The following is a 27761-nucleotide window of genomic DNA, read 5'->3' as shown; positions in this document are numbered from 1 at the left end:
AATACATTTCCTAAAACCACTAATATATTCTTTTAATGACTTATTTGCACGGTTACAGATACATACATACCTATCTTGAAAGATTAGCAATGAACTACATACTGTCAGAACTACATACTGTCAGTGTGCGCAGGCGCGTGGTTCATGCACAATTTTACCCTCAATCGATTTGCCGCTAAAGAAGAATATCTTCAAAAAAAAATAGCGCATGGAAATAGATATGATGGATAGAGATGGTGAGTTAGAATTGTTACCAATATTTTTTATAAATAAAGACACAACTCTACTCGATATTTTAAGTTATACATGATGTTTGGTAAAAAATGGACCATAGCTTAACCTTAGATTCCTGAGCTTAAAATAGGTCGATTTAAGCTAACGTACCTTAGTAGGTACGAAAGTTAATAATATCCAAAATGCAGTACAGGGTGCCAAAGTTAAACTTTTATTTTATTTATTCTTGTATATTTCCTGACAAACATGAGCTAACAAAACGAAATTTGGTAATCGGGGTTTTTTTGGGATGAGAAATCTAAATTCGCCAAAAAATTATGTATTACCCAGAGGACGCCACATACAGCTTTCAGCTCTCATTTAATATGTTCAATTTGTTTATCTCCCACTCAACATACTTTTTCAATCAAATTTTTTATTCTCTTAATAATTTTACTTAAAAGGGATATACTACATTTATCTCGCTAAACTTAACCGTTTTCGAAATAAACACATTTTAAATCTGCGATACAACTTAATTTTTTGTATAATATCATTGTAGTTACACCCGAAAAATAAATTTAAATACAGAATAATTTTCAAAAATATATCTCAAATTTCTTCTAATGAAATTTGCGATGCAATAACATAAATATGAGAACTTGCACAATTGTTATGGTTTTAAGTTTATTTTTTGGGTGTAACTACAATGATGGCCTGCAAAAAATTAAGTTGCATCGCAGATTTAAAATGTGTTTATTTCGAAATCGGTTAAGTTTAGCGAGATAAATGTAGTATATCGTTTAAAAATTTTGATTCAAAATGTAAGTAGAGTGGGGGATAAAAAAACTGAACGTATTAAATGAGCGCTGAAAGGCGTATGTGGTGCCCTCTGAGTAATACATCATTTTTGGTGGCGAATTTAGATTTCTCGTCCCAAAAAATCACCGCTTACCAAATTTTGGGTTGTTATCTCATACCTGTCAGGAAATATTCAAGAATAAAATAAAATAATAGTTTAACTTTGATACCCTGTATTTCAGTTATTATCAACTTTCGTACTACGGTAAGTTAGCTTACATCGACCTTTTGAAGTTCAGAAATCAAAGGTTAAGCTATGGACCATTCTTTACCAAACACCCTGTATAATCTATTAATTTACTCTTAGTTTTCCCAAATATTTCTAAAGATCTGCTTCCAGCTGAAGGAGAAAGGTCTTTTTCTAAACTTAAATTAATCAAAAATTATCTGCGCTCAACAATGGACCAAGACATATGAACAAATCTGGCCTTAATAAGTATAGAAAAACAAGTAAAAGTAAAAAGTATCACCGAAGAAATAAACACTTTTGCCAACTTTTAAAAGCTAGAAAAGTTGACTTTGATATAGTATAGTGTTATAAGATTGATCTTTTTTGAATACTCAAACCATGTTTTTTAAAATATAAATAAAGAAAGCAAACATAATTATTTTTAATTTTTGCGTACCTATAACCTATATAATCTTCTGACAAAAGGGGGCGCAAAGATGGGTCTCGCACCCCGGCGCCCTGTATGCTTAAGACGGCCCTGAGGAAACTCAATGTAAAATTCTAAACTGTTGAATTCCTGCTTCCCTATTTATTTTACATCAAAATAATAAGAAACTATTTGTAGAGGATTGAAATCTGTATTGAAAACAACTGTAATAATTGTTCTACGAAAAATGATTATTCAAAATTTTGTAAAAATATAATACAATTTTCAAAGTAATACGCCAAAGTTAGGCCACACACAGTGCAATAATGTGTATAAGGTTGCATTTGGTGACAATAAAGTTATTATATAAACAATTTGAACTGTCAATTTTTTATTTCTTTTATCATTTATTGTTTAAAACACAATAAAGTTGATAAGATACCCTCAGTTAATGAGAATGTATTAATAATAAATTTTCTTCAGTCAATAGTGTGCACAATATCAGTTAAATAGTAACGTGTGACCTAATATGCCCACACATACCTACTGCGGTAAATACATTATCTTTTCAAAAATTTTTGAATGTGTTTAAATCGTAGAACAATTAATTGTAACTTTTGTTTTTAATTCATATTTCAATCCTCTACAAATAAGTTCTCATGACTTTTGATGTAAAATAATTAGGGAAGCAGGAATTCAACAGTTTAGAATTTTACATTGAGTTTCCTATGGCCCGTTTTACGATTCATCACCCTGTATATGTATGTATATGTATATCCATCGTTTATTTTCTTGCCATTTTTTGTAAAATTTCCTATTCTCTTTTATTTTTTCTTGTGCTTTATTTAACCATCACCAAGAAGTGTTCTATTTAAAAAATATTTTGTTTAATTATTTATTTAATAAGTTGATTTTCTTTGTTCCGAAACAGTGGCTTCGAAACAATTGCCATACCTAGCGCTATTGGTATTTTCAATATACGATTTTCAGTTTTCTTTTGTATCAAATAAAATTGTTTCATAATTTTTGCTCTTCCATTTACCTATATAATAACAACACTGATATTTCATAGTGATTGTATGGATAAATGGAATTTTCAAAAACTGTTCTAGTATTGTATTTCAGCGCATTTGCATTTACAATAAAATATTATTCGTTTTAAAGCATACAGCCACCTAAATCTAATTTTGAACTTTTATTAATTTAAAATTGATTTAAATTTTATTCCTGTTGTGTTCATTGTTTAGTTTGAATTAAAAATTTTATAAATGTGTAAAGCGAGTCTTCTGAATCATAAATATTTTTGTTGTTGCTTTGGAGATATTTATTTGTGGTAATTGCTTGTTTAAAATATAACTGTGGAATGTCTGCACTGTTTATGTTGTTCTGGTATGCTCTCCATTTTATAGATTTCAAAACGGATCAAATCAGAATTATTTTATAAGTTATAATATAATTTGAAGTAACTGAGTCCTTTGGAACATTCAAAAATTGGGCGAAATACGTTTAAACCCCCAAATAAGCAAGTATTTTTTAATGGTTTTTAAGGACTTTTATGAGTTGTTGCGGGGTTGATTATATTTTATGTGATATATAGACAACCTGAGTCAATTTTATAAATTATTGTTTTACGTTTCATATAAAAAAAATATCTCGCCACAATATTAGCCTGCCACCCCTCCACCTATACTGAAAAACGTCATTTTGTAGTTTTTTTTTATTTTCACAACAATCAAATTAAAGCTTTTTTATTTTGTGTATTTTATCAAAAACTATATTTAGAAATGTTTCCATATTTTTCCATAGGGTGCGCGACCTTTAAGAACCGAAAGACTGTTTTTAAGGATTTTTCTCATTTTATAATAGACTTCAAAATTGATCAAATTAAGGTTTATTATAGCTTATACTTAAAAGCAACTGAGTTCCTCAGAACATTCACGAAATACGTTTAGTCCTGTCGCCAGGGGGGTACAACGGCCTCCTTTATTCAGATGGAGTTACCCAAGTTTTTTTATGTATTTTAACCCGTAGCACACGAATTTTTTGAGTAACAGTTGATCCGGATGTCGATAAGATTGTTATAAACAAAAAACTTGAGGAATTACATAACAGCGATTTCTCGCAAAACTAAACATTTTTTTGTATTTTTGGGTCATTCTAAGCAAAAAATGTTCTGACAAGTTTTTTCGTAGGATGCATCGTTTTTGGGATAAACGCGGTTAAACTTTCAAAAAATCGAAAAATTGCAATTTTTGAACCCGAATAACTTTTGATTAAAAAAGAAAATAGCAATTCTGCTTACCGTATTTGAAAGTTCAAGTCAAATTATATCGGTTTTGATTATTTGAATTGCTAAAAATTTATTTTTTTATTGTTAAGCAAAGCTCTAAACACATGGTGTTTCCCGTGGACAATACATTCGTTTTAATGCATGCTACGTAGAAATTGCCTGGCTTGCACTTGTACCTACTCTACCTACTCGTTCGATTTTAAATGGGAGATCATTGAAAACATTACTCAAACACTATATGTTTATAGCTCCGTTTAACAATAAAAAAATAAATTTTTAGCAATACAAATAATTAAAACCGATATAATTTGACTTGAACTTTCAAATGCGGCAAGCACAATTACTATTTCCTTTTTTAATCAAAAGTTATTCGGGTTGAAGAATTGCAATTTTTCGATTTTTTTAAAGTTCAACCGCGTTTATCTCGAAAAGTATGCATCTTACGAAAAAATTTTTTGGAACATTTTTTACTTAGAATGACCCAAAAAATACAAAAAAATGTTTTGTTTTGCGAGAAATCGCTGTTATGTAATTCCTCAAGTTCTTTGTTTATAAAAATCTCAGTCTATAACAATCCGGATCGACATCCGGATCAACTGTTACCCAAAAAATTCGTGTTCTATGGATCAAAATACATAAAAAAACTTTGGTAAGTCTATCTGAATAAGGGAGGCCGTGGTACCCCCCCACCCCCCGAAAACAGGACTAGTTCAAACCACAAAAAAAAATCTTTTTTAAGGTTTTTAAAGGTTTTTGTGAGTTTTAGCGAGGCTAATCATATTTTTTATACCGATACAACCTACGTAACAGAATACTGATAAAATATTTTTAATTTTTTACATTTTGTGTGCTTAAAAACAAGACGGCGCAGTTTTGACGACAGTGTATAAATTGTTTAGTTTTTTTAGTGTTTAAAGGTGATAGAAAGTAGAAAAATCAAAAAATTATTAAAAACTGGGTTTTTCGCATAAGATGAGGTGCATATAATATGATACATCATCTATGTTTTTCTAGAACATAATTATTTGAAACGTGCAATTGAATGGCGCATAATGGCAAAAAATTACAAAATCCAGTAAAATCCCAATAACACTTGAAAACGGGTTTTTTGCTCGTTTCAAGAAATCTCTAGATTTTCTAAATATGGGAAATACATCATTAATATAAATTGGAGACGCGATAAATCAGGTCGTATCGATCTCAAAAATATAAATAATCCCGCTAAAATTCTTAAGAACCCAAAAAAAACCTTAAAAATATATATTTTCTGGGGGGTTTAAATTTTTTTCGCCCAATTTTTGAATGCCCTGACGAACTACGTCACTTCAAGTAAATAATAACCTGGAAATAAATCTTGATTTGATCTATTTTGAAGTCTATAAAATGGGAAACATACTCAAAACCTTTAAAAACAAATTTTGGGGAGGGCACCTTACGAAAAAAAATTTTAAAAATTGAAAATACATATTTTTATAAAATAAAAAAAAATACAATACACAAAATAAAAATATTAAACCTGCAGCCATCTCTAAAAAAGTTATACGGTTTTTTCCAAAAAAAATTGTTTTTTATCTACACTCAACCTACGAATCTATAAAAAATAAACATATTATTTTGTAAAAACCCGAACTAATCGTGAGAATTTTTTGCGAGTTTTAAATTCATTTCATCCCTCCTAAAAAACAAAAACAAAACAATGACTTTTTTGTGATAGACTAAAGAGGAAGGGGGTAGTGGGCTAAAATTGCGTTTGATCGTTTAATTACACAGAACTTTAAAAAATGAAAAAAATTGAATTCTGGGAATGAGAGAACTTACCGGGGGCCCTTTGAAGTATAGAAAATACAATTGAATATAATAAACTTTAAAATTCGTAGTGTGCTTTGTTGAATATTACCTTGAACTTTTTCTGAACCTAATTGACAAAAGTCGTGCATAATATGTACTTTTGAATGTGCACATTTTTGCCCAAGCGTGATGATAAATCGTTAGTTTTGAGTTTAAACTTTTAGCTTCTGTATCTTAGCAACTAAAAATTTTAAAGGTTCATATTATTACATACAAAGTTATCAAATTGATAAGGTAAAGCGTTAAAAACCAAATTAATGTAGAAACAGGAGTTATAATAGTAACATAATATTTAGTAATATACAGATTTCTATCACTACATAGCCTTTTCCAATCAGACGTTGGAACTGTATACTGTATCGAGCAATATTTCGAACTATCAAGTCTATCTATTCAACGTCGTTGAAATTACACACCCACTCACATTTCCATTACATTGTCTGTGCCTATAAACGGAATAAACAAGACGGGCACTAACTTTTCCACCTGTTATGCCCTATTCGTGCTTTCCTGCTTTCCTGCAGGCAAAAACCAAACATCTAAGCGACACTAAATGAAAAATGGGGCGAGATTCTTAAGTGCAATTGCATGTGTGTGCATTTCGAGTGCCGTCGGCCAATTTTCCGTTTCTCTTAGAGAAGACGAGGACTACAACAGTGGCGGAAATGAATTTCATGTAAGTATTGTCTTGTGATGTGCCCATTTCTTATTAATCAATGCATTCTTTACAGGTTGTGAAACCTATACTTTTTATATGTAGTTTTGAATATATCTGTGTTTAAAGAACGTGTCCGTGATTTACATTTCTTTTCACCCCAATTCTTTTACGTTGTCATTTACATGCTGTTTTCTGTTTTCTCCTATGCGGGGTTTGTTTACTCCTCTAAAATTTAAAGTCTTCTTTTACTGACCTCTTCTAGCGATCACTCAGAGCGAATATGGTTGGTTGAGGGTTGGAACTCAATCTGGCGCATTTGTTTGGCTTAAATGATCATCAATTGCCTCTGCTCTAGATAAACATCATCAATAGCGTTACAACTTGTATATAACGTTACAAACGTCACTTCTTTGCTATTTTATTTTTAAATAATTATTTTACTTTATTTTCTTTAATATTTTAGTAATAGTTATCTTCTGTATTCGTTTTAACTTGTTTTTCCGGTAAAAACCTGTTTGGCGCCCGTTCTATAGGCAACTCTCTTTTCATCTAAGTTATACTGAACATACTTCATAATCTTACATTCTAGTATCTGATATAAACTTGTGTTCTATGTATGTTCATTAAGTCATACTTAGTCGTTATTTCAAATTTAACGTTCTGTGATGGAAAATTAATTTCGCTATCAAAGCCCACTATAAGGCTGATACCAGCTATTTATTTCCAGACTTTCATATTCTCTCTTGGGGTAAGTTTTTAACCATCACTCTACAAGATTTTCTAAGCCTGTAATAATTTTTTATAACATTTTCTGTTTCTATACCTAACCACGACGTTACTCTCCACGTGTCTTGGTATCTTAATTTTGAATATTTCATTTTATTTATTAATATGCTTTTAGTAATCAAAATATTTATTACCAAGAGCCAAAAGTCTCTTAGAATAAACTGAAAATTTCTTTTGAATGAGATATTTGCAATTAAAACTCACACTCAATTTTCGCTTCCGTGTCGCCCCCGCTACTTATTAAAATAAACAATATAGAAGTTTTTAGGGATTTTCGGCACTCAGTAATAATGTAATTTCAGTCTGCGTTTAAATTTTTCAAAAATATTTATTAGTTTTCTCAGGATTCGAAAAAAACGAATGGATTTAAAAATCATTGACCCGAAATTTTGCACCTACGCTCTTTTAAAAAGAAATAAAATTGTTTTTATTTTCCTTACTCTGTCCACAGATATGTAATAAATTTATATTTGAAAAATTGTCACACCCCATTTAAACTACACGCTCCTGAAAAAGGAAAACTAAACGAAACGAACGTCTGTGTAACGGGAAACTAAGCTTTAGCAAGTTGCTGCAAAAGTTTCTACTCTTTAGGATAATGAAACCTCGCTTTCGAGCCTCTTTCTTCTCGTGTTAGTAAGAAATGAGATATTTTAGTTCATTTGAGACCATTAGTTGATTTGTTATAAGTAATTTAGTTGGAAATTGACACCTCCACGTGAGGAAAATAATGTTTCATCTTGAAGTAAGTTTTCTTTAGATTCTAAAATTGCCTCGTAGCATTTTTTTGTATGTGTCGGATATGTAAGGCATGTTGTTTCTTCTGTACAAGTCTCTTTTAGTACAATAATTATAAATGAAATTACTGTTATGTAAAAAATAGACAGAAGAAACAGAAAACAAACTCTTGCATACAAAATAATAAGCAACTAGAACCAAAAAGATTTCGCTCACTTAAAAGTTAATAACAAAAAAAAATACTTATAGTCCAGGGCGCATCTGTTTTGAGATGGACGTTGAGAGGTGACTCATATTTTTTGCAGAAAGTGCTTGGAATTAACTCATATAATAATAATTGAGATATCCTCCCACTCAAAAAGGTCAGGAACATTGTTTAAATAATCAAAATGTCAAAAAATTAAGGACAAATTCAATTTTTTTCTTTGTTTTTTGATTATAACTTTAAAAGTATTCACGTCCCGGAAAAGTTGTACAAAGGTAAAAGTTGCGTAATTAAATTTTCTGCAATCTAGGATTGGATAATAATTTAAAAAATTGTCACCCTTGCTGTAAAATAGCAATAGTTGCGAAAAAACCATAAAAACAAGTATTTACATTTTACGTTTTTCGACCATTTGTGCTAGAGTTAAGACCTTCATTTTTTACCCAGAAAAAGTATATGATATATGATATAATTAAACAATATTGTAAATTTCATTAAGACCGGTTAAATAGATTTTGCAAAATAAATTTTGCAATCCAGCTTTCGCACAAAAAATTCATTTTTCAAGATTTTGCAGGACTGAAAATAAAGTAGATAGCAAAGTCAATTTTTTTTGCATATAGAAAAATACTGTACCTTTCATATGCAATTTGCAAAATTAACATCGGTTTACTACCACGGCGTCAGGAATTTTTTTAAATAAACATTAATTTTTGGTGCTACACGCAGGACAGCGGTGTTCGATTCATACAAGTTGATTTCCACCAAAATTTCTTCCAATCTTTATCTAATATATTATTTTCTTACTGTATATTTTGTCGTATTTTAATATTTTAATTCCACAAAAATCAAACTAATTTGATTATTGTTTGTGAAATATTCTTTAAACCATTGCATATATTTAAAAATAATAAACTTTTATTCTCTAAGCTAAAATATATCAACAAAGAAAATTTTTGCTGAAAAAAGTGTTATTTCAAAGGACAGAGTATGTGTTTTTATTTTGCGATACACAAATTTATTTATTTATATCGAAATGTATTAAAAATTAAAATTTGTCAATAATTATCAAAGGTCATTGGAATGCCCAATCAGAGCAAACGTATCCGCTGTCCTGCGCGCGTAGCACCAAAAAGGAATGTTTCTTTAAAAAAATTCCTGACGCCGTGGTAGTTCACTGATTTTAATTTTGTAAATTATAAATGAGAGGTACGGTATTTTTCTATATCCGACAAAAAATTCAACTTGCTGTCTACTTTATTTTCAGTCTTGCAACATTTTAAAAAAATGATTTTTTTTTGCGAAAGCTAGATTGCAAAGTTTATTTTGCAAAATCTATTAAACGGATCTTAATTAAATTTACAGTATTATTTTATTATATCATATAGTTTTTCTGGGTGAAGTATGAAGGTCCTAAGTGTAGCATAAATGGTTGGAAAACGTAAAATGTGAATACTTGTTTTTTCATGGTTTTTTCGAAATTATTGCTATTTTTCAACAAGGGTGACAACTTTTAAAAATGTTAGCTAATCCTATTTTATAGTACATTTAATTGCGCAACTTTTATGTTAGTACAATTTTTCTCGAAAATGAATACTTTTAAAGTTATAATCAAAAAACGAAGAAACAAATCGAATTTTTCCTCCATTTTTTTACATTTTGATTATTTAAACAATGTTCCGGAACTTTGTAAGTGGGAGGATAACTCAAATATGATTATATGAGTTATTTTCAAGCAATTTGTGCAAACATTGAGTCACCTCTCAACATCCAAATGTACCAATATTTTTACAGATGCGCCCTGGTCTATTATACAAAGAGCAGTTCATCAGTGTTGTCTTCTATTGCCTTTATTGTTTAATATTACACACAATATAGACAATATGCACGATGTTTTTAAAACTGCTGACTCAGTCAAAAAATATATATGGAAGAAAAGTTAACTATATAAAACTATCATACGACCAATCGCAACATATGACGTATAAACATGGATCATGACAGAGAAAAGATAAAAAAACCTTTATCAAGGCTTTTGAAATGAGGACCCAACTTCAACAATGGGGTGAACAGAATAAAGTTCAACCACTAGTCGTTTAATATTACAAGGTCCCTCAATAAAAATGTATGCAAAAATAAAAAAGATTGCGCTAAGCAGGTCACCACATAAGAAGGGCTAATGATAGGACACCTAAGAGAACGCTAAGTGGAACTATGGTGGGACGACGACTAGTAGAAAAAACCAAGAAAGAGGTGGGCAGAAGAAGTGGGAACCGATACTAAAGATATATTGAGAAAGGATAACTGGAGGAGTTCAGACTTTGGCTGTGGTACCATAGGAGGTAGAGTGTATACATGAGAAAATTTTATTTTGAAGTTTGCGGTATAAGACTAGTCCAGTCGGGTTAGACGAATAACAGGCCCAACATTGCATTAGGAGCTGCCCCAAATTTTATTTTTCTAATCTTCAGGGAGAGTCAATGGTAGTGTAAATTTAAAATCTCGACTGAATTGCGCCGTTGAGTTAGCCGCCATCTTGATTTTAAACTAGAACCATTTTTGCTCAATATCTACGCCATTTTCAACTTTTTGACAAATAGTATACGAACCAAAATTGATAAAAATGTGAATTTCTATAATTTATATTATTACAATTTTTTCGTGTGGGCGATATTTTCCGAGTTATGGCGGAAAATATTGACAGTTAGAGCATAGTTATTGAATTATTTCGTTTATTATTAGTTTTACGACAAAAATGTTACTATACAAAAATATAGAGAATTAAATTCTACACAGTTTTGACCTCTTTCATTTTTTTGCTAAAATTAATAGTTAAGATAGTACGTATGCGGTAATGGCGCGAGCGTAAGACCTGATTGATTTTATAGCAATTGTTTTTGTTCAATATCTACGCCATTTTCAACTAAAAATTTCAAAATATAATTTCTTACAATTTCTTTTCAGCAATTTTTTTCATCCGGTTGATATTTTCCGAGTTACATGGGCAATAGCGTGCACTCCTCTGAAGCGCTGTTGAAAAAGCCTGAAACGGTGGAAACAGCTATCCAGCGATTGTGCATCCCTCTGAATCAAAAACAAGCAAAACCATCTTTTACTTTTCTATCTTTACTCAGATTTGAGTACTAGAAAGTTCCTCTTCTGTCCTTTTCCGCGACAAATGAAATCTGAATGTGATTGCATATAGTGGAGTCCTTTTTGTTTTCTATTTTCGTCGTCTGCGGTCTTATAAATTGTAAAAGTCGCAGATTAAGGATGTACCAGAAAGAACTTTCAATATGAAAAGTCTCAGATTTAAATAACTATTTACCATTTTAATGGTGAATTCTGCATCTGAGACTCTTCAATTTGTAAAATATTTACTTTTTCTTCTTCTTCCTGCTTCCTTAATAGGCTCGCGCCTGTTCCATCTTCGGATGCATCCTCATCAGATATCCAGGTTGTCTCTCCATCTCTGCCTTGGCCTTCCTATCCTCCTTCGGCCGTTTGGTGATCCTTTTCGTGCTATCTTTACTTGTATGTTGAAATTACAGTGTAAAAGTGCAATTAAAACTCTGATCATTCATTATAAATCCATATCGCTTAAAAGGAAATATTTATTGATTATATTTGTAACACCTGGTAATAATCCACTATATAATGCTAAAAGTTTTATAGCAGTCGAACAAGATACTCTTGTATGTAATGTATTCATTGAAAAGGTTAAATATTTACTTGTGTTTTGAAATTACAGTGCAAATGTGCAATTAAAACTGAGTTCATTCATTATAAGTCCATATCGCTTAAAAGGGAATATTTACTGATCCTGTCAGATTTTCTCTCATTACGCCAGACTTTTTATGTGATTATGAAAGACCAGCAGTAAATGAGCAGGTATGTGTACGTCACAAAGTAATTATGGGTAAATCAGATGATATCTCATCAAGTGGTAGCTATCTTTGCCCCTTAATGGCCGTCAGATTGGTTTAGATATATCGTGTCGTGTGGTATCAGATCAAAGATCCTTTACATCAATACTGTTTGTACTTACGATCTAGTACTCATTGCTGTGCGTTAGAAAAATAGCCTTTAACAATAGTGGTAAATATATATACCACTGACACTCTAAGGATTAAATAAATCACGCAGCATCAACCTTGAATAAAAATATATTCGTAACACCTGGTATTAATTCCTAATGCTAAAAGATTTTATAGCAGTCGAAAAAGATACACTTGTATGTAATGTATTCATTAAAAAGGTTAAATATTTGTTTGTGTTTTGAAATTACAGTGCAAAAGTGCAATTAAAACTGAGCTTATTCATTATAAGTCCATATCGCTTAAAACGGAATATTTACTGATTCTGTCAGATTTTCTCTCGTTACGCCAGACTTTTTATGTGATTATGAAAGACGACTAGTGAATGAGCACGTATGTGTACGTCACAAAGTAATTATTGGGTAAATCAGATGATAGCTCAAGTGGTAGCTATCTTTACCACTTAATGGCCGTCAGATTGGTTTAGATATATGCGAGTCGTATGGTATCAGATCAAAGATCCTTTACACCAATATACTGTTTGTACTTACGATCTAGTACTCATTGCTGTGCGTTAGAAAAATAGCCTTTAACAATATTGGTAAATGTATATACCACTGACACTTAAAGGATTAAATAAAACACGCAGCATCAACCTTGAATAAAAATCTATTCGTACACCTGGTATTAATTCACTATATAATACTAAAAGTTTTATAGCAGTCCAAAAATAAGTATACACTTGTATGTAATGTATTTATTCATTGAAAAGGTTAAATATTTGCTTGTGCTTTGAAACTACAGTGCAAAAGTGCAATTAAAACTGAGCTCATTCATTATAAATCCATATCGCTTAAAAGGGAATATTTACTGATTCTGTCAGATTTTCTCTCGTTACGCCAGATTTTTTATGTGATTATGAAAGACGAGCAGTGAATGAACACGAACACGTATGTATACGTCACAAAGTAATTATGGGTAAAGCAGATGATATCTATCAAAGCAGCTTTTTCGATTTGATTTTCGTCAGTAGAAAATTATAATCTCGATGTGGCTTGATTGCAGTACGTATTTTTGTGAAACATGAAAATAAGTGAAGAATCTGAGGAAGGTAGTATTTTATAATATTATACACGTATGATATCTATGTGAAATGTGTATATAGATATCAACAATAATAATTATTGATTAAAAAATATCAGTTCAGATATTTTATAGGTGAAGTATAAAATGTCTATAAGTACTTAAATTCGATCATAGAGTACGTAATTACAAAACAAAATACAACATTACAAGTACATAATGGATACAAGAGTATATAGAGGAGTATCATGTGATTCGGATCACTTTATGGTAAAGACCGAAATAGTTTTTCCGTTTAGATCCAAGAAAACAGAAGAACCACCTGAAGCCACAGAAATTTTTAACACAACAAATTACAACCTGGACAGCTTACAACATGAAAGTACGAGAACACTATATCAACGAAGTCTAAATGAAAAATTAGAAGATATAATCCAAAATGTATCCGTGGAAGAAGTGTATAAAAATATAATAGACAGTATGCAAACAGCCGCAGAAGAAGCGCTTGGTTTAAAATCCGAACGACACGGTAAAAAGTTATGGTGGAGCGAAGACATACAAAATCTAATAATGGAGAAAAAGAAAGCGTACGTACGGTGGCTAAGTACTAAACATCAAGTAGACAAAGACAAATATTTGGACCTACGAAGAACAACAAGAATAGCAGTAACAGCAGAAAAAAGAAATGTGGGATAGGAAATGTCAAGATATCAACACTTACATAGGCGGAAGGAAGTGTTCAGAGACATGGAAATTTTTAAACAAAATAAAGAACACAGAACGAAATGCTACGTCTATTCAGTTAATACCAACAGAAAAATGAGAGAATACTACGAGATTTTGCTAACAGAAAGTAGAGCCGAATATACCACACAATCACCAACAAAAGTGTTCGTTGAAGGCGAAGAGATAGTAGTGGGAAGTGATATGGTGAAGAAAAGTGTAAATGAACTAAAAAATTGTAGAGCTCCAGGACCAGAAAATATTCCTGCCGAATTAATGAAATGTGGCACAGATAAACTATTTTAAGCACTTACTTGGTATATGAACAAATATATAAACGGTGTCACACCCCCAGTTTATGGAAAGTAGCTTATATTGCTTCCATTCATAAAAAAGGAAATAAGTGAGAGGAATATCGGTAACTAGTACACTAAGCCGGGTGTACGGGCGCATTCTTAGAAATCTTATTGAGATGGAGTATAGGGAACAAGAAGAAGAAGAACAGGCTGAAACAAGAAACTAACATCAGCTACAGTCTAATCAAAGCCTTAAAATATCTATATGAAAATTCTACATCACAAGTAAAAGTTCATCGTTAACACGGGTCTGCACCAGAGCTGCTGTATTTGACCAACTTTGTTCAAAATATATGTTGCAAAAGCACTAAACCAGTGGAAACGTTAATGCCACGGTATGGGTATAGACCTCGGAGAGGTTTGTTTATATATCTTACAATTTGATGATGACCAAGTCATCATATCTAATGATAAAGATGATCTGCAGTAAATGGCAAGAAAACTAAAGGATTAATATGAACAGTGAGGCTTGGAAATTAATGTGGAAAAAACTAAATACCTACCCATAGGAGCTGGGTTATCAAATATCGAACTAGAGGATAATGAAGAAATTACATCCTGTAGTGAATACACGTACCTGGGAGTAATCTTCGATAGAACAGGAAAAGACGAGGAAATAAAGAAAAAGGTAACACAAGTTACAAGAACAATTGGCTGCCTAAATGGAATACTTTGGAGCTCCGAAATAGGAAAGCAGCGAAAATACAATATCTATGAAATACTTATTTAAAGCAGCCTACTTTACGGAGCAGAAACTTGGACAATAACCGAGAACAACAGGAAAAAATTAGAAGCTGTAGAAATGAATGTGTCTAGAAGATCGTTAGGTATATCCCGTAGGGAAAGAGTTTGAAATGAGGAAGTAAAACGACGAATTGGAATAGATGGTTACTTAACAACAGACATTGAGAGAAAACAGTTGATTTGGTATGGTCATGTTTAAAGATTGGAAGACACAAGATTGCCCAAAAAGATTATGCAGTGGGTAACACCAAACCGCAAAAAACGAGGAAGACCCAAAAGGACATGGAAAGAAGGGGTAACCAAAGCAATGAGTACAAGGGATCTTAGAGATGGCCAATGGGATGGTAGAAGGTCTTGGAAGTTAGGCATCGGACAACGTCGAAAGACGTTCTAAAACCGATACATACATACAAGTACTTAAATTCTTAAATTCAATAGGAAGACGATCAGTGGGAAGACCACGAAAACGATGGAACGACAACTTACTAGATAAGAGGCACATTGAAAAAAAACAGACAGAGTCATGTCTATACTAAAAGAAGAAGAAGAAGAAGAAGAAGAAGAAGACGAAGAAGAAGTACTTAAATTAAAAATAATCAAAAATTAACTCACAATTGTTTTGAGTTTGAGGTGTTGTCATAACCAAAGTTTGTTTGAAAATCTACTTTGGTTGAAAACATTTGGTTATGAAAACACTTCACTATTTTTTAAAGTAATCTTTTTGACAACGATTTTTAGAGTAAGAATCGAAACGTCAAACAGCAACTAAAAATGTAATTTTCATTGCAATCAATAATTGAATCTTAATCATACATAAGAATAATATTTATTTAACTTAGATATGTCACAAGAAAAAGTTTCAGAACCTTTCTATTCTTTCTGTTTATTTTTTTGGGGATGTCTTTTAGATCGGGCAGATCTGTTAACATAAAACAGCTATATTTATGTAGATATGAGAAGCATTCTGATATTTGCAGATAAAGTTGTACTTATATAACTTCAATAATAATAATTGACTTTCTCTCACTCTCAAATAGATTGGGAATATTAAATAAAATTAAGATATTTAAAAATGATTAAAAAGATCGTTTTTTTTTATTTTTCTTTTTTATATCTTTTAAATGATTTATTTTTGAGTGAAGTAGTCGTAAAATAAAAATAAGGGAGGTAATTGTATTTTCTATGAGATGCGACTGGCTAAAACTGATTAAGTTTATTACCCTTGATGCAAAATAAAAATAAATACAAAAAGAAGCTTGAAACAAGCAGCTAGGATCTGCATAATTATAAAAAATATTATAAAAAAATTTATAATATCGTAAAATAGTTCACAATTTCATTAATATCAATTCAGTAGATTGCGCATAAGAATATTGCCAATAAATTTGTTTTAGATTGAAATTTTTTAAAATCTTGCACAACAAAAGCTAAACCATACGAGAAGTTTAACCGATATTTTTAACATAAAAGGACTCTACGTATCCCACGCACTTAATATAATTATTTTAACTCAATAAATAAATATATAATAAATATATGAAATTTAATTTATAATAAATAAATAAATAAATAAATAAATAAAGGCCTCAATAAATTTTAACAAGTTTTTGGCTTAAAAATAAATAATAATATTTAAATATTAGTTTGAATTTGATTTAAAAAAGGCTGTTGGCATATAATACAGTCGAACCCGCTTATTGGAATAGCCTTTGTGGCAAGCAGAAGTATTCCTATAAACGGGATATTCTAATAACCGATCATTGGTAGCTAGTAGAAAACTTTTGGGACCTAAAATTTCTATTCCTTAAAACGGGATATTCCTATAACAGGTATTCTAATAAGTGGGTTCCACTATAAATATGTTCTAAACATTAGCAAAGATATTCATCGAATAATAACCATTTTGATATAAATAATTTTTTAATTTCAGGTCATTGATGTGTCCCTCCGTATTCTAGGTAAGAAAATTTAATTTACTTACTAATCTGTATTTATATTAATATTTTTATTGAATTTGATGAGTTCAATATGAAATGATTGTACAGAGCAAAATCGTTATAAATAAGAAAAACTGGAATATTATTTCATCAAAAAAATTTTTATAATCCATTTTAAGAATTAATACAAAATTTTTGTAGCTTTCTTATACTTAAGTAAACCTTTATTATTAAGGTTTTGAAGTGAAAACTTCTTTAGCGACGTTGTGCACTTTGTGGATGGAAAAAAGTATTGAAATCGCGACCATCATCGCTTCGTCGAAAAAAATTCTGTACGTATATGTATATATTATGAGTATGTATATATATGTAAATAGTATAGGACGCACGCAAGTATTTATAATATAGGTATAGCACCTCTTTTTGGATGGGGAAGAAGCATTGAACTCGCGACCGTCATCGCTACGGCGAGATATTAGTAATTTTAATACTATAGGATAAATTGTGTATAAGTTCGACCGAAATTATAACGGTTGGAGGAGTGATAGAGTGTATACCCTAGGGGGCTTGCGAAACAAACGCCTGAGGTACACTTTCAATCATATTCATGAGCATACTTTCAATTTTACACATTTTCACTTCTGTCGGCACTTCCCCGAGTGTCAGTTTTTAAAGTTATACTTCTTTAGGCGCGATTGAGATTGAGGGTGAATTTATATTGATCTGCGCGCATGCGCACACCGACAGTATGGTATTAGTCGTTATACGGGTTCTGATTGGGTGTTGAAGTGATCTGTCAATAATAAATAACACTGGGGAACACATTTTTTGTTGAGTTAGATCTGACACTTGCTTTTCACTAATTTTTAGCATCTGGATCTGAGAATAACTTCAGATTTTGTCTATCACGTCAACTTTTTAAACTGAGGTGCCCATTGACTGGCCATGTCTCACTTTATGAGGTGCCCATGCTTTATCTTGATCACCAAATTTCACTTTAAAATAGGCAAAATATGCTTGTCTGACAAATGTACTGAGTACTGATGTTTGTCGTTTGACTGGAAATGGTAAAACTGCCACATATATAACAAAACGAATGGGGGCTGTTTTCGCACTTACGACGTGTAGGAGCAGAGGTAGTCATAAGGAAACGTTTCAGTTCAAACACACCAAGTATTTTTATACACTTTAGTAAAGAAATACTAAATATGTACTGCTAACCGACACACAACGTTTTACCGCAGTATAATCGAGTATAACCGACGTAACTGAACAGGAACAGGCAAGTTTAGACCAGTTGCAGCTATCGGAGCGTCATTCCCCCCACCCACATAGAAAACGAACGTGACGTCATAGAAGAAAACTAAAAACAGTTTTGAAACCAGCACGCGTAATTCTATAGAAAACAGCTCAAAAATCTAACTCAACAGAAATTGAGTTTCAAATTGTTCCCCAGTGTAATTGTTTAATATGAAGGTAAACAAATGTGTAATATGTTAGTTTTATTGTTGTGAGGACAGAAACAAAAAAGTTTATAATTATAGTGACATTTAAATAGTTTTTAAAAGCAACAGGTACGTAATAATTGTAAATGTGTCATAGGTACCTACCTATTTGAATCTACCATTTGAACTACCTACCTATTTGAACCTACCAAAATACATAGTATGTAATACTTTTATTTACATAATTTGATTACCATCAAAATTTCTATCAATGTTCACCTAATATATTGTTTTCTTACTCTATGTTTTGTTGTATTTTTTCAATTCTAAATCATTTCAATTCAAAATCAAAATAATTTAATTTAATTCAAAAATGTCAAAAGCTTAATCCGTTTAGTTAGTCGATCTTCGAACATAATGACACATCGCCTCCGTGGCGAAGCGTTTAAGGCGAATGAACCCCAATATACCAACCGCGCTGATAGCTGTTTCGAATCCCAATAAAAACTTTTATTTTTTTATTTTTTTTTATACATTTTATGATTGTAAGTATATTTATTATATAATTTAATTTTCAAAAAATACGTATTTAGTAAAAAAATTTCCGACAATTAATGTTCAGAAATCATTTGTGGCATTTTTAATGTGTTTGTGTGCGTTTTATTCTTTTATTATTTTAATTTTTGGCACTGTTTTAATAAAAATGTTTGAGAAGTAGTAAGTATAAATTAGTTTAATATTTAAATAAAATATAAATAAAAAGTATATTAATTTCGTTTAGATCATATAATAGAAGTATAACTTCTTACGTGCGTACAAAGTACACACACATTCTTTTTTTTATATAATTCCTATATACTTTTGATACTACTTCGTTTCATTTTCTATGCAATAATAAATAAGTGTAATGTCTAAGTACTTCATTTCCAGTTCTTGTTCAATGCTAACTGGATTTTATAACAATAGTCTGGGCTGATTATCGGAGAATAGGCCATTTTTGGGAAATGTTATTTACCAGCAATTTTATTGCTGGAATCGAATTATAAGATCCTATATATTAATAATATAGGTATGCAAAGTCCTCAGATAGTGTGCTACTTTTTTTATAAACAAAATGGCGCCCGAAAATCGTGTTTTTTTCAATTATTGCTCTAGAACTCCGAATATTTTAACTTTACAACAAAAACACTCAAATAAAAATTCACTGTGATTAAATTCTGCATAGAGACGTGTTTTTCCCGATCTTTTCCGACGAAAATTTTCCTCTAAAAATGCGGGTTTTCCCAACAAAATCTTTAATTTTCAAATAAAGTTTTAGGTAAGTAATTATTTACCAATAATTAAATAATTTGGTGACTTAAAAGCCTTCTTGGTTTAGATTATAGTTCCAGAAGCTGGTGAAAATTAAACGAATATTTTAGCAACAATTCAATTGTTAATTAATAATTTACGGTCGCAATAATAACCAAAATAATTATGATACACTGATCAAACTTTAAAATCTTATAAACATGAGATGCCTATTTAAGATTTTGTCGACAAAATATAAATTTTTTATTTTTTGCATAATCTTTAAATGTTTAAAAAAAATAGTTATAAACAAATTAACGTTTCTCCGAAAGTTTTTATTATATTATAATTTAAAAAATAGCTAAAATGCGTATTTCAAATATCTTGAAAATGAATGCTTTAAAACTTTTTTGCAACCATTTGCAAAAAAGTTATGAAACAGCAAAGTAAACATACGATTACTACGGTGTTAATAATTTTTTTAAATTCTTTTAAAGCGTAGAAGTCAGTTAAAGTACAAGCTAATTATTTATAAAACAATATCGATTATCAGCTTGATGGTTATATCTTAATTAAAGATTATAAATATATTTTTTTGTAATTTACACGCACGAAAGTAGAATAATACAGTACCGTAGCTACCCGCCCACATACACAACTCGCGCGAGTTTAAGCGTGTCAGTCGCTTCGAGTGAACATTTTATCTCCGGCTCTGTATCAAGCCTACTTTCGCGCTAAAAATTACAAGAAATTTTTTTTTAATCTTTGATTAAAATATAACCCTTGCACTAATTTTTGACATTCTTTGTGAGTAATTAGATTGTACCATAGACTCACTTTTAAGCTTTGAAACAATTAAAACAAATTATAAACAATGGAGATATCGTATATTTATTTTGCTGTTTCCTAACTTTTTTGCAAATGGTTGGAAAATTTTTTTAAAGCATTCATTTTCAAGACCTATGAAATACGCATTTCAAGTATTTTTTAAAATTAGAATATAATAAACAATTTCTAAGAAATGTTAATTTGTTTATAACAATTTTTTTTTAAACATTTAAAGATTATGCAAAAAAATGAAAAATTTATATTTTGTTGACAAAATATTAAAAAGGCATCACACCTTTATAATCTTTCTAAGTTTGATCAATGTCTCATGATTATTTTGGTTGTTATTGCGACTGTAGATTGTTAATTAACAATTGAATTGTTGCTAAAATATTCGTTTCATTTTAACCGGCTTCTGAATTTATAATCTATACCAAGAAAGATTTTATTTCACCAAGCTATATAATTATTGATAAATAATTACTGGCCAAAAAAATTTATTTGAAAATTCGAGATTTTGTTGGGAAAACCCACATTTTCCGAGGAAAATTTTCGTCGGAGCAAATCGGGAAAAACATGCCTCTATGTAGAATTAAATTGGGGTGAATTTTTATTTGAGTATTTTTGGTGTAAAGTTAAAATCTTCGGAGTTATAGAGCAATAATTGAAAAAAATACGATTTGTCGGCGCCATTTTATTTATAAAAAAAGTAGCACACTATCTGTGTACTTTGCGTACCTATATTAATAATATATAGGATCTTATAGTTCGATTAAAGCAATACAATTGCTGGTAAATAACCTTTCTTTGTACTTTACTAATTAGACTACGTATTATAACTATTTTTTTATTAAAAATTTAAAGATTATGCAAAAAAAAGAAAAATTTATATTTTGTCGATAAAATATTAAACAAGCATCTCATCTTTATAATCTTTATAAGTTTGATCAATGTATCATGATTATTTTGGTTATTATTGCGATCGTAAATTGTTAATTAACAATTGAATTGTTGCTAAAATATTCGTTTAATTTTCACCGGCTTCTGGAATTACAATCTATACCAAGAAATCTTTGATGTCATTAAGGTATTTAATTATTTATTAATAATTACTTACCTAAAACTTTATTTGAAAATTATAGTTTTTGTTAGGAAAACCCGCATTTTCCGAGGAAAATTTTCGTCGGAGCAAATCATGAAAAACAAATCTCTATGCAGAATTTAATTGCGGTGAATTTTTATTTGGGTGTTTTTGTTGTAAAGTTAAAATCTTTGGAGTTATAGAGCAATAATTGAAAAAAAATACGATTTGTCGGCACCATTTTGTTTATAAAAAAAGTAGCACACTATCTGCGGACTTTGCATACCTATATTATTAATATATAGGATCTTATAATTCGATTCCAGCAACAAAATTGCTGGTAAATAACTTTTCCATGAATTTTGCTAATTAGCCCAGAGTACAAGTCGAACATTTATCAGGAATGGCATTTTTCGTCAAAAATACAATACAACGTTCCTTTTTTTGGGCACCCAATCCGTCGATATGCTGTATAAAAACAGATATTATACCACTACCGTGAAGAAGATTTAAGATCTTTATATACTAATGCTGTACACCATAATTCTTGTACATTTAAACTTTACATACAATAAATAAAAAAAATTAAAGTCGAAGTTTTCAACACAATAAAAATATGTAAAATATTTAAAAATATCCAAAATATTTTTAAAAGATATTTAATTGAAAACTTATTTAGTCAAGAGAAATAAGATTTTTCTCGTGACACATCCCCCTCCAGGCCGAAACCAAATTTTTTGAGTAGTATGGACATCTATATTATTAACCTATATGTTTCCTGCAGCCGATTTTGAAGATATACATAGTTATAAACAAATGAAGATCAAAAAACGCTAAATTTTCGCTTTTTTCGTCTGTTACCAAAAAGTTAAGCACTTTAAACAAATTTGAGTATAAGAAACTCATAAATCGTATAAAAAACTTCAATATGGCGTTCGCTGAATATGTCCATCCTTATTGGTTGCTTAGAAAATTGCAAAATAAATCATAAATTTTGAGTTTTTAAAAATATTCATAACTTATGTAAAAATTAACTTAGAACCTTCTTATTACACGAAATGCTGATACTTCTTGTACTTAAATTATATTTTAAATTTCAAAGCAATTGGTCAAATAGTTTAAAAGTTATTTAATTTGTTTATCCCAAATTCATTTTTTTTTTGCAACACTACAAGTCAGAAAATTATGAGGCTACAATCATACTTCGGATAGTTTATGAAAGAAGAACATTTATACTATTACCATTATTAAAAATAAACAAAAAATAATTTTAAACAGTGTAAAATTATTTTGAAAAAACATGCCAATTTTTTGCTTACTTATAAACAATTCGAATAACTTTTTAACCGTTACCTTTAGAAAAATTATTTTTTCATATTTAGAAAGCCTGAATTTTTATACACATTTAGAAAGAAAAACAACTGTCCTAGGACAATTAGGGACAAAGTTAGCCCCCCCATTTATTTAATTCACATGTTTTTGAAAAATAATTTTGCAATATTTATAATTATTTTTTGTAATTTTTTTTAATTAAATTAATACTGCAAATTTCCTTCTTCCATAAACTATCCAAAGTATTACTGTAGCTCCATCATTTTCTGACTTACAGTGTTGCAAAAAAAATAAATTTGGTATAAACAAATTAAATAACTTTTAAACTATTTGACCAATTTCTTCGAAATTTAGGGTATAAATTAAGCACCATAAGTCTCAGCATTCCGTGTAATAAGAAGGTTCTAAGTTAATTTTTACATAAGTTATAAATATTTATAAAAACTCAAAATTTATGACTTATTTTGCAATTTTCTAAGCAACCAATAAGGATAGACATATTAAGCAAACGCCATATTGAAGTTTTTTATACCGTTTATGAGTTTCTTACTCTCAAATTTGTTTAAATTGCCTATTTTCTTAGTAATAGACGAAAAAAGGGAAAATTTACCGTTTTTTGATCTTCATTTGTTTATAACTATGTATATCATCAAAATCGGCTGCAGGAAATATATAGGTTATTATTATAGATGTCCATATTACTCAAAAAATTTGGTTTCGGCCTGGAGGGGGTTGTGTCACCAACAGGCTATTTTTTTTCCTTATTTCTCTGAACTTATTGGACCATTTTTCTGGTAACATCTCCATCGCTTCTAAAAATTGCAAGCCAGATGGATGCTGAAGTGAAGAAAACAAGAGGGAATTCTAAAAATTTCTCAGGAAAATGGACCAATAAGTTTTCAATTAAATATCTTTTAAAAATATTTTGGATATTTTTAAATATTTTGAATATTTTTATTAGGTTGAAAACTTTGACTTTCATTTAGCAGATGTTGCTAGGCACCTACTCCATAACATCAGTTGTAATGCGGGGATAAACTCTCGGAGTTTCGTTACTTGGGGCCGAGAGCAGCAAACCTACGCCTCTCTGATGATGACTTCAATTAGAGTCGAAAATCGTCGATTTACTGGTTTGCGATAGCTGTACCTACTAAGTGAAAAATAAGACAGTTTTGCCTTCGCATTGCAACTGGATAAAGATGGTATACATTTTTATTTTAGAAAAAGTTAACTTAGTCAAGAGCTTTTTCCCGTACAACAAGGACAGTTTTGGTGTTCTGGTACATTAAATCACTGATGAATTTACAGATGAATATATTTCATGCGTATTATGCAGACAAGTGTATTCAGAAACTTAGAAATGACCTGTACAAGCCCTTACTTTGGACTTACATCTTCCTCAAATCCGTATCAGTGTGCTTTACCGAAACGAAGGCAATTTAGCGACTGAGCAAACAAACATCCAACGTGGATGTCGACGTTCTCGTAATGAAAAGCCCAAATTATTCGTCGAGATGTCGCAGGAAACATCCTACAGCTCGGTAGTCTCGTGTCTCGTCATGGTCGTGTTGTCTGGTATCTTCTATTAAACTATACACTAGTGACGTTGTGCACTTCGATTGATATTGCACTTTAATTTCGTCGGAGAGAAGTTCATGGGGGAGGGTGAGAGGCGGTGGATGGGACGGGAGAAATATTTATTACAAAAGATCCAGACGGAGAACAAACAGGAAAGGTTGGCGGTTGATAAAATATAAAGACTGTCTTTAAAAATGTCCGGACAAAGTTTTTTCTTTTTAAAAAACTGCTATGCAGTATAATGCAAAAGTATGGAATAAATTCATTAGTTCAGAAACAGTGGACTTTTAAAGAGATTTAAAACATGTCAATTTTAATTTTTAATGATCATCAATTGCTATATATGTGTTGGACGTTACATCTTCAGTGTTGCCTTAATGACGTCATCGTTGACTTTCTAAATAGAAACCGAGATACCTCTTTTATAAGGCCTCCTAATCTCTTTTGCAACGATGTGTAATGCTTATATTTAATTCTACGTGGAGGTATCCCGAAACGTCTCGTAAGCTTTGGAAAGTCAGAAAGATAGATTTTTTGCCTAGCTTACACACTATATTCAAATTTCTTCCTATAATTAAAACATCTGTCTTTCTTTTAAATATCCCTTTGGAATGCTATTCGATTAAAAGCTGAAGCTATAGTCATACACCCACGATTTCATGTCCTTTCTCAGTTTGTCGTCGAGATGGCTGCTGATGTAAATTTATATTTTTTTGGAGTAGTAGTTAGTTCGCTGTAGTAAGTTCCAATTATTTTTAAACGCTTTTCTTTACTTCAATAGGTTGCATCAAATCATTAGACGCTAATTTGACTAACTTTTCTTCAATGCAAATGAATAAAAATTTGCAGACATATGCATTCGCAGGAACAATACACGAATACTCAATAAAAAAATTGTATGTTTATTAATTGTTTAAATAAAAAAACGATTTTAATGGAAAATGCTTAAATTATCTTGTTTTTACAATGTAGAAACTTGAAACATTTACGGATTGTAGCTAATGATAGGAACTATACATAATTTCACTTTTTACGTTAATTATTTACGTTATGCCTCATAAATAAGCAATAAAGTTTCAAATTTTGAACGCTCATATATTGGTTTATATATAAATCGGCGTTTATTCGTGTCAAATTTCAAGCTTCAACCAAAACTCAAATTCAAAGAATTCGTGTTTTTATTGTAGTCTTAGAAAAACCACCGGTAGAGACGTTTTGTGCTACAATCAACCTTAGAATTCGTTTTGTCGTATTAATTAATTAAACGCTTTTCTTTAGTTCAATCGTTTGGGTCAAATCTTTGGACGTTAATTTGACTGCCTTTTCTTCAATGGAATGACTAAAAATTTGCAGACATCTGCATTCGCAAAAACAATACACGAATAATCAATAAAAATATTAATTTTTTTGTTTATTAGTTGTTTAAATAAAAAAAAGGTTTTAACGGAAAATGCTTAAATTCTCTTAATTTTTACAATGAAGAAACTTGAAACTTTTACAGATTGTAGCTAATTATATGAACTATACATAATTTCACTTTTTCCGTTAATTGTTGACGTTATGCTTCATAAATAAACAATAAAGTTTCAAATTTTTTGTCGATTTTGACTACTTTTCATGTTTGTGTACATCATATGTTTTATACATATTTTAATAAACATGACGATATATTTTAATGTTTGAAAAGTGTAAGACTAAAAAGTAAAAAATAAAAAAATTTGAAAAAAATATTTTTAAGGAACGCTTTTCTTTAGTTACGAGTTACTAAAATTAAACATATTATAAAAAGATCAACCAAAAAGCAAAAAATAAAAAAAATTAAACAACTTTTTGACCACTCTGTTAGAATTCCACCCTCGAAATTCGTAATCAGCAGCTAAAAATCCATAAAAAACCGTTGAGTTTGTCCATCAAAATTGAAAAGGCTACGGTGACATATCTGGCGCCTAAACTAATAGCAGTGTTGCTTATTTAAACTTCTGATGTTTTTTTTAAGATTTGAGTCCTTTACAAATCTCCGGTAAAGATTTTTCGGGGCCCTGTGATTCTGTAGTCCCTAAAATTCGGAAAATGTCATGTTTTCTTTTGTCAAACTGTTAGTTAATTCTTATCTTTCTGTCATTTATCTATTATTTCTCTATTAGTCAATACCCCTGCATACACCCCTAATAAAACTCCCGACTCTGAGCAACAAAGTATTTGTATCTTGCTGGTATACGATTGGAGTATCACGATATTGTTCTACGTAAGTTTAATTATCATCCTGATGTTTCCTTTTAGTTTTTATAACTTTTCTGCGTTCCGATCGTTATAAAGTGTAACAATTATGAGATCAAAGACAAATAGCTAATAAACCAAACAGTTGCTCAAACTTCTAACTTTTAAACATTGTTATTGTTTACTTCAAGTTTTGCCACTCTCCTTTCACTGAACTCGTTACCGTGATCATAAAACGGAATTTAGAATTCTATTAAGGTGATTTGCGAAGATATAAACAACGGTTACACAGCTCTGGCCTCTGGAGTCACTAACTCTCCAGAACGGTGTAATTTCCTCAGTTAACTTAAACTTATACCTGTATTCAAACGACGTTTATTACCCGTCTCATATTATTCTACAAGGTTTTGTTCGCACAGCTTAATAAATTAAGTTAGTAGTAAGTTAAGTCCTTAAATAAACACAGATACCAATTTGCACATATTCGTTAAAACTTAAGGTAACTTCTATTATAACAAACGTGCATTTCAGGGTTGATTACTTAGTTTTTCATTATTATTAGGTATTAAAAATCATGTTTCATTACATTATATTTTACAAAATCCTTTAAAATTTGGTCGTACATTTATTTACTTATTTTATTTATGTAAAAGTTTTTTTGATCTCCTTATCGTTTTTATAACCTTACCTCCCCAAATAAAGCAGTTCTCTTTGCTCTTTTACCATTCTCTTACAGCCTTACTTTTATCTTTCCTTTAATATTGTTCCAACTTGTTCCAACGGATTAAAAAAATACAGCATACTGTGTGACTATCCAATTCCCTGTCATTCATATAGTTTGCATCTCCTTTAGGCTAGTCTGGTCTAATGGTCTATCGGGATAAGTGCTTCGTAAGTACTTCTGTTAAGAATATC

At 30.4% G+C, this 27761-nt stretch overlaps 1 protein-coding gene across 1 annotated transcript in view; it reads left to right on the top strand.

Annotated features, from left to right (window-relative positions):
* LOC114335486 (EGFR adapter protein-like) overlaps nt 1-27761 on the top strand; it is a 1026571-nt gene that overhangs the window by 318723 nt on the left and 680087 nt on the right. The window contains exon 3 of the mRNA XM_050644412.1: nt 17069-17096. The gene's annotated coding sequence lies outside the window, so the exon portion shown is untranslated. The remainder of the gene's footprint in view (nt 1-17068; nt 17097-27761) is intronic.

The sequence above is a fragment of the Diabrotica virgifera genome, chromosome 2 (genome assembly GCF_917563875.1).
Source record: "Diabrotica virgifera virgifera chromosome 2, PGI_DIABVI_V3a".
Classification (NCBI taxonomy): domain Eukaryota; kingdom Metazoa; phylum Arthropoda; class Insecta; order Coleoptera; family Chrysomelidae; genus Diabrotica; species Diabrotica virgifera.
This window is presented reverse-complemented; position numbering and strand designations above follow the sequence as displayed.